At 43.9% G+C, this 15559-nt stretch overlaps 1 protein-coding gene across 4 annotated transcripts in view; it reads right to left on the bottom strand.

Annotated features, from left to right (window-relative positions):
- Window positions 1–764: 764 nt before the first annotated feature.
- The window catches only part of wdr93 (WD repeat domain 93), a 129992-nt gene continuing 115197 nt past the window's right edge, over window positions 765–15559 (bottom strand). For 2 of the 4 annotated variants that reach the window (XR_011348653.1, XR_011348651.1), the window contains exons 20-21: window positions 4501–4596; window positions 768–1063 (exon numbers count right to left, since the gene is read on the bottom strand). The gene's annotated coding sequence lies outside the window, so the exon portion shown is untranslated. Of the gene's footprint in view, window positions 1064–4500; window positions 4597–15133; window positions 15275–15559 lie in introns of all 4 variants that reach the window. The other 2 variants (XR_011348652.1, XR_011348654.1) reach the window with 2 other exon arrangements.

Raw genomic sequence — 15559 nt, 5'->3', positions numbered from 1 at the left:
ATACAGTCTCTCATTCATAAATTTTCTGTCATTTTACAGAGTTTTGCAGAGGACTTGCAGCTGAATCCTTGGTTTCCAAGACAACATTAAGCGTGGAGGCCACTCGGCCCATCTTGCCAATACTCGGTGAAGAACCTAATCACAGTTAACAACTTCAACCTAACATTATTCTTCAAAATGTTTTGTAAAAATTATAATATTAATTTATGTATTTTCCCTATTTGTAAATAACTTGAATTACTGAAAATAATTTTGATATTTTATGTATTAAACTGTATGTTTTAAGGAAATTTTTGTATGATACGAAATAAAGATGTCACAGTTTTGTAACAACCTGCTTAATACTTATTTATAATAAAATCCTTGGTATCCGGAACCTATGGGGATTGGCAGATGCCAGATAAGTATATTTTTCAGTTTCTTGAGACTTGAGATGAGATAACGCCTAATTAAGATTAATATTAAACAGTTTAAAAGACAAAAATACTAGACTGTACTTACACTGAACAAACTTCACTTGCTTGAATATATAAACCTTAAAGCATTTTACTTTATTTTCAGTCAAATTCTCTGAAAATATTTAACCATTGCTGCATCTGCAGGTTCCTCCCCCTCCACAGAGCAGCCCAAAAGACGATCAATAGCATTATAGATAATTAAGCCCCACCCTCCCCCCCCCCCCCCCCCCCAAGTTTACAGACGGGGGTGACTCTTACTAAGTATGATAAGGAGACACTTTAAGAGAGGTGCCCCAACGGCGGGCGGCATCAACCAGCTCTTCATCCTGGGCGACGCCATTGCTGCTTCACACGACTTTATTCAAACAGCTGCTACGAGCAAAGCTCAACCAAGGACCTCCCTCCGCTGGCTGAATCTTTGCTCCCATCTTCACCAAAGGTTTATGTGTTACTTCAGAGAACATTTACTTTTACAATGTTAAATTTATTATTACCTGTTATTTTATTCTTATTTTTTTCATTTTTAAAATTTATTTTCCTCAATTTTGTTTTTGCTGGTTGCTTCGGTCTGCTTGTTGGTTGAATTCCAGATACCAGGGATTTTACTGTATATTAAAATTAGTCAGAAGCGAACTTTAGCAGAAGAAATTGTTTTGCGTGTGTGCAATTAAAAATTAATCGACATGGGAAATGAAGAATTTGGGGCGGCATGGTCAGCGTAGCAGTTAGTGCCTCACTATTACAGCGGCAGGGATCGGGACCAGGGTTTGAATCTCACACTGTCTGTTAGGGATTTGTGAAATTTGCTTCAGTATCACTGAAAGGGAGTCCAAAGGTGACCAAACTGCACTGAGAACCAGTCACTGGTAGATCCACTTTAAGACAACACCATGACAACTCTTTTCCTCCCCCAGACCCACTCCCAATGATCTGCTGGCTCACTGACCTCTCTCACCATCAGCAGTCCCAACCCATTCCTTGACCCCACCCACCCCAAACTGAATGAGTGCTTGGAGCTAGAGGACATAGACAGGAAAGGCCCTTCAATTCAGGAGGTAAACACAAACATCTGCAGGTGCTGTGGCCTAGTAGTGTACACAAAAGTGCTGGACAAACTCAGCAGGTCAAGCAGAATCCATAGGAAATAAAAGGCAATCGATGTTTCGGGCCTGAGCCCTTCTCCACCCCTTCAACCCAGGTTTGTACTGAACATGATGTTCAAATTAACTATAACGTTACTGTCTGTAGACAAAGTTAAAGAATTTTCATATGTTACATCTAAATGTAGTGTTATGTGACAATAATGGAGCCTTTACTTTTACATATTCTTCAAGGCCCTCCATATTCATACATATAAAGCCTCTTAGGCACTGCTTCTTCCAGCAGCCTGCTCCAAGCACCTACCACTCTATGTGCAACATTACTCATCTCCTTTACATTCCCCCCACCATCTCAAATGCATGTCCTGCAGTGTGTGACACTTTTGGCTTAAGAAAAGGAATCTAAAGCTGTGGATGATTTAGAGCAGAGCCTGGTTCAAGTGTGGTAAAAACACACAGAAATACTGGAGGAGTTCAGCTAGTCTCACAGCAACAACAGGAGGTGAAGATATAAAACCTATTCCTGAGCCCTTCAACATATAAGCAAGTTCAAGGCCTTTCTCTGTGGGATAAGCTGATCAAGCCTCAGTCACGAAGGAAGGACGATCGGAGAAATCAAAAGCCTTCGCATTAAGGTCCAGCAAAGATGACAATGTATCTGCCTTCAGCAGAGCTGCAGAGAGGAAATTAACATGTTGAACCCAAGATATTGGATCATTTCCAACTTAGAGCCACTTTGCACAGCAGTCTGCTTGGAGCAATTCACAGTGAGGTGATGCTTACGGAAGGGGGACATGGATCTGAGCTGTGAGAAGGTTTGATGTGTGAACCAGCCTTATGTGTTTGCTGGATTTTCCAGTCCAGTAAATTAAAGGCTCCTTAGATATGTAAATGAAGCATAATAGTTTAATTAGCATGTGTACGTGAGGCATCACCTGTCAACATGTCAACCCCTTGGTATTAGTTCAATTCAAGTTACTCAATCTCACTTGCCCAGTGCACAGAGAAAAACAAGCCCTGAAATACTGTTGGGTGCAAACCAGCAGGATGATCTGACCTTGGTGGACAAAGAATTACTTGGGGAACTCAGTGATCATGAGAAGAGCTTATTTCCCCCCAAAATAAACATTATTCACAATAAGTTATTCAGAAAAGAAAACTCTTCAAAACCTTTTCACATCCTTAGTATCATATCTGTACCTTTCCATCACTGTGGATTGTTACATTCATACCCTATTTAGTAGCATTGCCACCACTGTGGTCCCTTGTAAATGCACACAGTAAATGCTGGAGGACTTCAGCCGATCTCGCAGTCCATAGGAGGTAAAGATATTTCACCGATGTTTCGGACTTGAAAGGGGGGGGGGGGGGGAGAATGGGAGGGGGAAGAGTCCAGACCAACAAACAAAAGGTGTTAATTGGATCTGATTCCTCCCCCAACCATTTTTTCACTGTTCTCTCTCTGTCTTTATTGAGGCACCTGTCTGCTTTTTTTCCTTCTACCTTGAAGAAGGGCTCAGGCCCAAAACGCCAGTAACGTACCTTTACCTCCTATGGACGCTGCGAGATCGGTTAAGTTCTTCCAGTATTTACTGTGCGCTTTTGCTAGTGTTTGCAGACTTCCATGTTTCACTCCCTTGTCATTACTCCTACCCTCTTTTGTTTGAGGGTTGGCCCCTTGGTCTCAGAACACTAGACTCCAGAGAATGCCTTCGCATTGGCTGCACTAAGCCTCGGTGTGTCCTTCAGTAGGTACCCCTGCAGCCTGGAATGTGCCAGTCAGGAGTATGGGTAGAAATGGTCAGTCAATATTTCAAGTCAGAACTTGATAAAGCCTAAGATCTTCTCTTTGGCTTGGCTTCGCGGACGAAGATTTATGGAGGGGGTAAAAAGTCCACGTCAGCTGCAGGCTCGTTTGTGGCTGACAAGTCCGATGCGGGACAGGCAGACACGATTGCAGCGGTTGCAAGGGAAAATTGGTTGGTTGGGGTTGGGTGTTGGGTTTTTCCTCCTTTGCCTTTTGTCAGTGAGGTGGGCTCTGCGGTCTTCTTCAAAGGAGGCTGCTGCCCGCCAAACTGTGAGGCGCCATCAGTAAAATGACAGATATATATATATATATATATATAGTGGGAAAGAAGCAGGGGAAGGAACAACAGATGATATAGGACGGGAGGTGGGGAGACAGGTAGATTGAGACACCATTAGAAAGGGGAGGACGATATCCCAAGATGTTTAGCCATCAAAAATAATTGGCTCTGTGCCAAAGGTGATTAAAGAACAGGGTTCTTGCCTCTTTGACCAAGTTTGCTCTACTACTGACCTCCTCAGTTCAATATCAACCCTTGGGGTTGTTCATCACTCCTGCAAATCAGACCAGAAACATTTTCTCATATTCTGTGTCAATGGAGACATTTATTGCCAGGAGGAGTATTTTGAAGGGAGAGAGTTGCTGAGTGGCTTGGATCCAGTGGTTACAGGAGCTGGAGTTAGGGAGAGGCAGAGTTCTGGAAGAGTTCAAAGGCAAACGTGAGTGTGATTGATTTATTTATGGAATATCATTAGGACACTGGCAGCATTTATTGAAGATGATGTTGAGGCCAGTGGTGACAGGGAAGAGAAGGGAGTTGGACATGATCATTGTGAAGATTTAAACAAAAGACTTAGTTTAGGTTGCTGGTAACCAGGTCACAGATCACACAGCTACAGGACGTCTAAGTATCCATCATAGATAGAAACATGGTCCATTTGGCCCAATTCATCAAACTGACCATTAGAATTCTAGGCTAGTTCCATTTGCTTCATATCCTTCTCAACCATTCCTGTCCATGCATCTGTCCAAATGCCTTTTAACATCTGCCCATTTCCACACCTTCCTCTGGCAGCTCATTCCAGATACGGACCACCCTCTGAGTGCAAAGGCTGCCTCTCACTCTCCTCCTTACCTGAAACCAATGTCGTCCAATTCTGGAATAGTTTATCCTGAGAAAAAGAGCGAGAGCGTTCACTTTATTCATGCCCCTCACGAACTGCGTGGCTTTCTGTTGGAAAGGGAGACAAAGTAGAATGGCAGATCAGCTCTGGGAATGGACAACATGGCAGCTTTATTTAACTTGTATCTCCTCTGCATTTGACTGATCAGATTTCATTTGACATCTGACCTGAGCTGGGAAAGTTCAGTGGGAACATATCAGGCAGAAGGAGCTCACTCCACATCAACCCTGGGCTGTAACTTGATAGAAATCTGCAGTCAAATTGGATGGAACAATCTTCACTCAATGTCTAATGGAATGTTCCTGAGGAGTGTTTGCTAGGCTTGTGCAGAGAGGGCGTTGCTCAGTAGCCAACCTGTGCTTTGCTTACTTATCAACGTTTAATGGGGATTGTGTGCAAGGATACACAGCCTCCGCTGTACCTGTGTTGGCATGAGCTGTGGGACTACGTACATGGATAAGATCAATCATGATTCCAGTTCAGTATGGGATCAATATAAACAGCTGAAGGACCGTATAGGAAAGGTGACCACGGCAGCCATGCAGCAAGGGGCTCAGCAGCTGTGGGATACCCAAAAGCTGTGGGTGACTTGAAATCGGGGGACCTGCACTGGCTGTGGGCTGCTGGAGATTGGCTCATGGGAGCTAGGGATCGGAAAGGGCGCTGAGGGAAAGAAGGGTTTCTGAAGGGTCTCAGGCACTGAAGACTTCCTGATCCTATTGAAGGTTTGGACAGCTGCAGAGGATGCAGGACTACTGGAGGTGAACCCATGGACTCTCAGTAATGATTTTTGGACAGTAATGTTGGAAAACTCTGAAAAATTTAACATAAATTAATATAATTATTCATCTTGCGGCCATTTACACTGAACCCTTCAAGTTCCTGTGCGTGTTAGTCCCAATGTTTTTACATGGAACAACCTGTCTTGCATCATCTGCCGGACATCGAATTCACGAGGTGAGTTTTGCAGTATGATTTACAGGCTTTTCTCGAAAAGTAGTCGGGGCCCTACAGGATAAACTGCCGTGCAGGAATTGACTAGAAATTCCTGCACTTACCTTTTTAGACTGTCCACTTAATGGTAGATTTCGTTGATTGTGCCGTGACATGCCTGCAGTCTAAAAACCTTAAGTGCCTCTGAAGGGACTCTCTTTCTGTTTTACTGTAAGGTGACACTCATTGCGATTCTTTGCCTTGTGACAGGCAGAAGGCAATTTCATGTAATATTACATGTTCTGTATAATTAATTACATGACAATAAAGGAATCTTGAATTCACTTCTAATCCATACTACTTTCGACCTGTGCAATTTTGGCAACAGGAGACTGGAATGTGAAGCTAAACCCTCTCTGCTGGAGAACTGCATCAGTGGGAGAAAAAGAGTGATCGACATGTTGAGCTAAAATTGAGCAATATTAATCAAGGCTTCCTTTACTTATAATGGTGTTTAAATTTGAAATCAGACATACTGCACAGTAATAGGGCCCTTTCAGTCCACGAGCCCGTGCCCCCCAGTATCGCCCAATTGACCCTCAACCTGATATGCTTTTTGAAGGGCAGGGGAAAATCGTAGCACCCGGAGGACACGGGGAGAAGGCCAGACAGTGCCGCTTGTGAACCCCGATTGCTGTCGCTGTAATAGCGTCGATCTAACCATGATGCCCCTCAAAACTGAAACATTTCTGTCGGTGAGCTTTGAAGTCACAAAAAAGATTTGAAATGAAAAGGAAAAAGACATTTGGATCTAGACACAGAAAATCTCTAGAGACAGGCTGCGTGGATGTCAACTCTTTAGTTCCCAAGCTTACACCCTCTCACATATGTGTAACCCCAGTCACTTGTTCAAACAGGATTTCAGTGGTGCACGGATGTGTGAAATGGTTCCAAGCACAGGGTGTGAACTCATTACTGAAGAGGTGTGAAGTGTCTTAGAAACAGGCCTTTTCTGGTTTACAGAAACCAGAAACTTGTGGCTATTTTTTTACATCATTGCTGTTCAGCTCGGACAGTGAAAGACGCCCCACAGGCTGGCTTCCAATATTTACTTTATTAAATTTGAACACGTTATGTGGACCTTTTTTATTTTGCTTCAAGTCAAGCATTGAGGCCAATTTAGAATTTGAAGAGTAAAGAAATGAAGTCTCTGATGATTAAGCCCCCAATAAATCTGGCAATCTAAGAACATTAATTTAAGGCAGTGGCGCTGCAAAGAAAGATAAAGAGGATGCACTTATTATTTGGGAAAGCCCAAATCGGGAGGCCAGGAGTAAAAGACAGCCGAGAAACAAATCGAGTAGGGGAATGCAGAGAAAACTTTCTTGCTTAGATTTTCTGGCTACAATGTTGTATTCGTGAACCAGTATCAATAACTTTTTTGAGAATGAAGTAGTAATTAGAGGAAAAGAAGGAGAAAAATCAAAAGAAGCTTCCACTCAATTACTAATGATGTTGTAACTAATAATTTTGTAAATTCAGTATCCATAGTGGGGGTGGGGGGGGTGGGGAGGGGAAGGGGGAATGTGGGTGACACCATGCCTAGTGATACCACTGCTTGTGGACCAAAAGGGCCTGTTACTGTGCTGTATGTCTAAATTAAAATTAAAATGTTAAATTTAAACTTAAATATAAATTTAAAATTTAGAGTTGTGTTCTCGGCCAGCCCCATCATGGGCACCAGCCTTCACTCCATCAAGGACATCAACAAGAGCAGTGTCTCAAGGAAGCAGCCTCTATCTTCAAGGACCATTACCACCCTCTCCTCACTGCTATGAACACCCAATGTACAAAAACAGCTTCTTCCCCTCCGCCATCAGATTTCTGAATGGACAATAAACCACGGACCCTACCTCACTTCTTATTGCACTAATTACTTTTTTAAAATACTATATTTTGAAATGTAATAGAACGTGGAGCAGAGAACATTGCAGCACGTACAGACCCTTTGGTCCACTTTGTTGTGCTGGCCACTAAATACCTACAAAATAAAAACTAAACCCTCCCAACCACCTAATCATTTTTATTTCATCCATGTGCCTGCCTAAAAGTCCCTTAAATATTCCTATTTTTCTAGCCTCCACCACCCCCCCCCCCCCCGGCAAAGCATTCCAGGGTGCGAGAAAAACTTACCCCTGTTGTCTCCCCTAAACTCTCCTCCCTTCACTTTGTGCAGATGTTCTCTGGTGTTTGCTTTTCCTGCCCTGGGATAAAAGTGTTGACTGTCTACCTTATCTATGCTTCTCATAATCCTGTGGACCTCTATTCAGTCTCCTCTCATCCCTCTCATCTCCCTAGCTCTGCCTGATAGATATAATCTGTAGCAAATTTTGCACATGTGACGCTGCCACAAAACGACTTTCATAACAATAAATTCTGATTCAGAAGATTAGTTGAATGTAAACTCCCCAGACGCCAGAGTGGGATTTGAATTCTTACCTTGGATCCATATACTTGATGCTGGTAACATACTCATTTGCTATTGAATACTCTGAGATCACTGGAAGGTGAATCATACCAACATCCCTGCGGTCAACGTGCCCAGCATCAAGTCTTCAGTAACACTCAAATGCCTGCTTTGGACACGCCACAATGATCGCCAAACAAAACTATATTCTGAGTTCTAGTATGAGATGAAATTGCCAGATGAACAAAGGAAATGATCCAAGGTTGAGCTCAAAGCCTCCTCGAAGAACTGCAGCACTGACTCCTGGGAATCTCTGGTCTGTGAAGTCTCACAGTGGAGGAGGACACTCAGAATGGCATTGGGAATCTTGAGACCATGCATCAGGAGCCCACAGAAGCTCTGCATAAATGGCAAAAAGATTGCACTCACAAACTATTGTTCAGGCACCTCGGCCTTGATTTCTGGAAGAATCTACGGTTTCTTCATTGGCTTCATCAGTCACTTCTGAACTCGTGGAATCAGAGTGGAATCAAAGTGGAAGGGATACCGGGTATCGGAACCGGGATGTGAGAGAGGGATGAGGGTATTGTAGGACGTACGGATCTGGAGTTTGGGTTGCCAATGGTTTGAACTGGACTCTGTGTGGCTGAAGGCAAATCAATGGACACTCGGTGACTCTGGGGGACTCTCTTTTGCTTCTCTTTCTCTCACTGTAAGAGGGGCCACAGGCAATTTCTGACGATGGTGAATCTGTCTACCTTACAGCAGACAAAAGGTAATTTGGTACAATATGGCAGTTCTTGATTACATGACAATAAATTGAATCTTGAGTCTTGAGAAAGGTATCCACAATCCTGAGGGGCTGCCTCAGAAGATAAGGGGAGGATGCTGTCGTGCTTTTCAAAGGGAAAGGGTGAGGGAGGGGATAGGAGAGTAGGTTCCAAATACCCACACATTTGACCTGGCTGATGGTCCAGGTTCTGTTCTGTAAATTCTATGCACTAAAGAGGATTCTGGAGCCACATTTTAAAGTCTTACGTTCCCATTGAAGTCTCCAAAGTGCACCATAAACCTCCCAAATTAAAAAGATAAGGTAACCATGTCAAGGAGCTGCAAACCAGCTCTGGATATCACAGAAATGGGCTGTGATCCAGCAGTGGACACATTAAGTGGCTGTTTGTTCAAAGTTCAAACATGACATCACTTAAGGTTCTTTTTCTTTCGGGCCAGGCAGAAATTCTACTTATTAGTAATTGTAAACTGTACTCAAGAAATAAAGATGAGTATAGAAAAGGAAGAAATGTAAATAAACTGACTGTGTATACTGAACAATAATCATAATAAAGAATGTGCAAATTAGGAATCCTTAACAAGCCTCTGATTGAGTTTATTGCTGAGGAGTCTGATGGTGGAGGGCGAGCAATTGTTCCCAAACCTGCTGGTGTGAGTCTTGTGGCACCTACACCTCTTTCCTGATGGCAGCAGCGAGAACAGAGCGTGTGCTGGGTGGTGGGGATCCTTGAAGATCGCTGCTGCTCTCCAACGTCAGCATTCCCTGTAGATGTTCTCGATGGTGGGGAAGGTTTTGCCTGTGATGTCCTGGGCTGCGTCCACTACCTTTTGCAGGGCTTTCCGCTCAGAGGTATAGGTTACCACAAAGAAGTTCCACGCCAGTTGCAGACATTTCCTGATGATGTCCTATGGATCTTTCCAGGGTAGAGTGAATGGAACCTCAGAAGAAATGGGGTGAGAGTAGCTGCACACACTATTCCATGCTGAAAGTCCCAGCATTCAATACCATCAAAAGGACGTGGACCAATACAGGCAAGTGGCACTTGTCTAAGATACCAACTTGTTCAGTCTGGTCAGGTTGGGCTGAAGGGCCTGCGCTATGCCTTGTTCAGCCTGGAATATGACAAGGTCTACATGTTGACATTGTTGCAGTGTCATGCTATTGTGGAAGATGCAAAATGATGAGAGTAGATCAGGGAGCTTCTTGGATTGGTGAAGTAGTGAACTGGAATTGACAATAGCTGGACAGGAGAAGCCAGAGAGTAGTGATGGATGATTGCTTCTCAGAATGGAGGCCTGTGACTAGTGGTGGGCCTCAACAATCAGTACTGGGACCATTGATGTTTGTTATTGGGATGATAACGTGGTAAATTGGATCGCAAAGTTTGCTGAGACGTTGTGGACAGCGAAGAAGATTTTCAAAGCTTGGAGAGGGATCTGGACCAACTGGTAAAATGGGCTGAAAAATGGCCGATGGAATTTAATGCAGACAAGTGTGAGATGTTGCATTTTGGAAGGACAAACCAAGAAAGGACGTACACAGTAAATCGTCGGGCACTGAGGAGTGCGGTAGATCAGAGGGATCTGGGAATACAGATACATAATTCTCTGAAAATAGCATCACAGGTGGATAGGGTTGTAAAGAGTGTTTTTGGCATATGAGCCTTCATATATCAAATTTTTGAATATAAGAGTTGGGATGTTATGATAAAGTTATATAAGACATTGGTGAGACCACATTTGGAGTATCGTGTGCAGTTTTGGTCTTAAACTATCAATAAAATATCAATAGGATAGTATGAGTGCATTTACCAGGATGTTGGTCAGACTTCAGGAACCGAGTTTCAGGGAAAGGTTAAAGAGGTTAGGACTTTATTCCCTGGAGCATCGAAGAATGAGGAGAGATTTGACAGAAATTTTAAAATTATGAAGGGGACAGACACAGTCAATATAGACAGGCTTTTTTACTGAGGGAAGGTGAGATGCAAACCAGTGGACATCGGTTGAGGGTGAAAGGGGAAAATTTTAGGGATGACATGAGGGGGAAGTTCTTCATACAGAAAGTGATGGGAGTGTGGAATGAGCTGCCAGGTTAAGTGGTAAATGCGGGCTCAATTTTAACATTGAACTTGGACAGGTACATGGATGAGAGAGGTATGGAGGACTATGGTCTTGGTGCAGATCAGTGAGACTAGGAAAACAATGGTTCAGCAAAGACTAGAGGGGCTGAGGTGGCCTGTTTCTGGGCTGTAATTGTTCTGTGGTACACTATGGTTTGGAGGAAAAGGCAGCAGATCAGGAAACCCATAAGCAAATTTCACTCCATCAGAAAGCCAGAGGATTTGAATCTCAGTATAGTCAATAATGATAGTTTTAAATGTTTTAAATTTTGACACACAGCACCAGTCCATGATCCCGCATCACCCAATTACACCTAATTAACCTACAAGCATAGCACGTTTTTTGAAAGGTGGGGGAAAACTAGAGCACCCAGAGGAAACCCAGGCGGAAATGGGGAGATTCCCAAACTCCTTACAAACTGCACGGGATTCAAATCCAAGTCGGTGGCGCTGTAACAGCATTGCGCTAACTGCTACCCTAACCAGGCCGACCTTGCAAATCGGTCATTGCTATTTCAACAAAAGAACTGTCTTTCTGAATCATTTCCCAGTAGAATGTTAAGTAAATCTCAGATGCAATCTATGTATCTGTCGCTGAGAGCATTTTATTCCTCTTACAGGCACATTGATCTCCCTCCTGAGATCAGTTTCACACCAGTAGTGACAGCTTGAACTAAGCAGGGCCATTTCCCTGCTGTTATTTTCACTGTCCCGCCCCTTGGCACACTGCAGCAGGCATACTTCGAATGCTGGGGCCCAGCAGGAAGCTGTCCCTTATGTTTGTTTTTCTTCCACTATAAAGTGATCAGCTGCAAGTATCTCCATCACTCCCAGAGAGCTTGTTGTTTTAAGGCAACTCCTCCATCGATCTCAAGGGGAGAGGCTGCGTTGTCCAGAGCCCAGGTGCATGAACCCCACAACAAGCCTACCCGAATCACCGATAAAAACAAATGGAATCTTGCCCAACATCTTGATGTTCAGATCCTGTGGCAACATCGACTTACCCCAGGAGCTTTATCAAACAATATTTGACACTGGGCTGCACAAGAGCCCCTTTTCCACTTGCACCTTGTCCCATTCTCCCCGTAACGTACTGGGGTTGTAGGTTGATTGGGTGTAATTGGGCAGCTCGTGGGCCTGTTACTGAGCTGTATGTCTAAAAAAAACATGTATATAAATGCATTGAATTCTTAATTCCCGGGAATTAACCAATTGAGGTTCCAGTGGAAAAGGAAAACAATCAGCACGCCAGCATCAAATGACGTCAAATCACACCAGGGATTGACAGCCTCTACCCCGACTCGTATCCCTGGACCCAGCTGATGCCAGCTTGCTGATTAAACCAGTGGGAAAAGGAAAACTTCCATCCATTCCATTCCATTCAAAGGCAGACTCTGTGACCCCGGGGATGAATTGTGTTCGGTGAAAAAGCAGTCAGTAACCCAGTTAAAGGTGGCCCAGTGGAAATGGCACAAACTGCTTCCTATCCCAGGGACACTGTCTGGCCAATTAACTGGGGTGCCAGTGGAAAAAGGGCTAAAGATGCTCTAATGCACATGACCTCAATTTTGATTTAAGAGCAGTTAGAAGCCAGAAAGAGAGGGGTGCAGAACTGTGGAGAAGGAATAAACTGCATTATCCCATTTATCTTTGATCACCCAAATTCATTTCCAGGACACTCCAACATTAAAGTTAAAGTGCGGCACAGTTAACGTGGAACTTAGTGCAACGGTGTTGCAGCGCCAGCATCTGGGGATTGTAGGTTCTCCCCGTAACGTACTGGGGTTGTAGGTTGATTGGGTGTAATTGGGCAGCTCGTGGGACCAAGGGCCTGTTACTGAGCTGTATGTTTAAAAAAAACGTATATAACTGCATTGAATTCTTAATTTAAAGTGCATCTGTAGGATTTCTCACCTGGCACGTTTTAGTTCATTGCCTCTTCTGCAGGATTTCTTCCTGTAACTTGTACATTACTTCTGTTGAATGATCAATGAGTACATGGATGTGAGGGGATTGGAGGGTTATGGGCATGGGAGTGGGTAGGTGAACTAGTGGAGTTTCACATAAATCGGTGCAGACTAGAAGGGTCGATATGGCCTGTTTCCTTACTGTAAATTGTTATATGGTTGTTATATGGTTAAAATCTGGAATGTTAACATCAATTCTATTTTCCCTCTCAGTCCAGTTCCCAGATCCACTCAGCATTCCAGCATTTTCTCATTATCAGATATTATTTATCAGGGTAGGCACCAGAACGAACATTAGAGGGAGCATTAGCGTGTTGGGGGGGGGGGGCACAGTGCAACACTCATAAACTCACTCAGCTCTGGGGGTGGTGCAGTTAACATCATCCGCCCCTGCGATGTAGGTGACAAGTGCGCTGCTTTTATTGCGTCGAGCATCACTAGACGCGAGTGATGCAGCTTGGGGTAGGTGGAGAGTTGCCAGCGTGCATCAATCTAGACAATAGTGACACCAGAGGGACTGTATGGGGGGGGGGGGCACAGCATCTCTTGGGGGGGGCAATCTCTGCGGATGCTCCCTCTTGGCACTGACCCTGCTATTTATTGTCATGTAATGAACAGAAATATAATATTACACGAAAATGCCTTTAGTCTGTCACGAGGCAGAAAAAGATTCACCATTAGCATTGCCTGATGCCCCTTACAGTCAGAGAAAGAGAAGCAAAAGATCCCTTCAGAGTCATCGAATATCCGTGGATTCGCCTCCAGTGCCCTCACAGCCTCTGCAGCCGCACAGACTCCAGTTCAGTTCAAACCATCGGCAGCCCAAGCCCAGACCCAAACCTCAACGCAATCAGGAATTCTTCAGCACCCATGTCGCTACAGGAGCCCTTCTTGCCCTCAGCACTTTTTTGAATCCCGATTCTGATACATGGTTCTCATGAGCCAGTCTCCAGCAGCCTGTCTGTGTCCTTCAACTGCAGAGCCCTTTGCTGATCTGCCACCATGGTCCCCTCCTTAGGATCATCTTCTCAATGGTTGGGGGGAAGTGTATTCTCCTCATTACTGGTGCCTCGCACCAGTCCACTGCTCCCCCGGAGACTGTAGCCCATCGTGACCACTGCTGAACATTGGCACCACCGTCATGGGCTCAGAACCTGTGGTCACAGGATTTAAAAGAACACACCGCTAGTTCCTTTAACAGGCTGTTTAAAGCCTGAACGGAGACGACTGCAGTAGGACTGGGCGGTAGGACCCTGTAGGGGAGCGCCATGACTCCACTCCACGTTCTCTCCAGATCCGCACCAGGGCCAGCGCCTGCTTTTACAGCAGCTCTGGCAGGACAGCTTTATTTTTGAAAATAAAATTTTGTCCTTTTATTTCTTTTCTTCGAGCACTTCTGTTTGGTGGCAACAAAAAGATACTGGTGACTGGAAAGAGGCCACTGGAGTGAATGTCAAGAATTGAGAAACCATGAAATAAAAATGTTTCTCACTTCCAATAAGCAAGAAAAGGCAAGTCACCACAAGAGGGACAGGAGCTCAGGGTTGGAGCAGCAGGTCCCTTGACAACCCGCATCGGCTGTCCTTCTCTAACAACCCCAGCTAGGTTACACTGGGATTATAGGCAGTAGTTTGGGATTCACTAGGACAGACATACCCATAATTTTTCACTCGGGTTGTCAGTTAAGTAATCCTGGTTGTTTATGTGTGCTGTCGATTGTTTATTAGTTTACTATATACTTTATGTACCTGTGCAGCAAGAAGGATTTAACTGCATTTGTACATACTGTGAGAATGAAAAAACTTAGTGGCTGCTTTCCAAGCTTTACTCAACTTAATTGGACAGTTACTAATTTAAAAGAAAGGTTTGAATTTAAAAGAAAGACGCAAGGCAGCAGCAAGAAGCTGATTAGAGGAAGAAGGACAATTAAGAATAACTTTGTAATGTTATAGTACATAATTAAACTCTCATCCTATCATCTCATTGGCTGGAGGCGCTCCTCAACCCACGACGGGGTTACATTCCGGCAGACCCATCGTAAGTCGAAAAAGAATACCGCATTAATATTGTAATTAAAATTTGAATACCTTTATTCCACACTGAAAAAAACATTAATGTACACAGCTGAAAGAAGTTGTTTGTTGCATCGAACTAAAATTAATTGCTATCGCCCATCATTGCGGGAGAGCAGCACACCGCACATCGCAAGTGCAGGAACAGATCGGAATTCAAAATTTAAAGTATGGATTCGAACCACTGTAACTTTGAAAAATCGTAAATCGGACCATCGTAAGTAGGGGAGTACCTGTACTTGAAAGAAGGGTTTTATACGTTGCAGATCCAATTTCCATCTTTCATATAGATGATCCAATTTAAAGAGTCAAGTGATATGTGCTAAAGCTGTCAGCTCCAAAAGCATCTCCAGGGTTGTGACTCCTCCTGCATCCTGAGATACCATTACAATCGTAACAATTAATTAATTAAAAATAGGAGGGTTCTCCAAAACTCATTACTGCCTTCAAGAATTACATTTAGAATCAAACTAAAACAAAAGCCAATAATGCTGGAAAATCTTTGTGGCAAGTTTAGTGCAACGCTGTTCCAGTCACAGTGACCCGGGTTCGAGTCCAGTGCTGTCTGCAAGGAGTTTGTACGTTCTCCCCGTGTCTCCATGTGTTTCCTCCAGGTGTTCCAGTTTCCACCCACCCTTCAATAACATACAGGGTTTGTA

This window comes from Narcine bancroftii, chromosome 14 (genome assembly GCF_036971445.1).
Source record: "Narcine bancroftii isolate sNarBan1 chromosome 14, sNarBan1.hap1, whole genome shotgun sequence".
Taxonomy (NCBI): Eukaryota; Metazoa; Chordata; class Chondrichthyes; order Torpediniformes; family Narcinidae; genus Narcine; species Narcine bancroftii.
The sequence above is the reverse complement of the archived record's forward strand: the minus strand, read 5'-3'. Positions and strand labels throughout refer to the sequence as shown.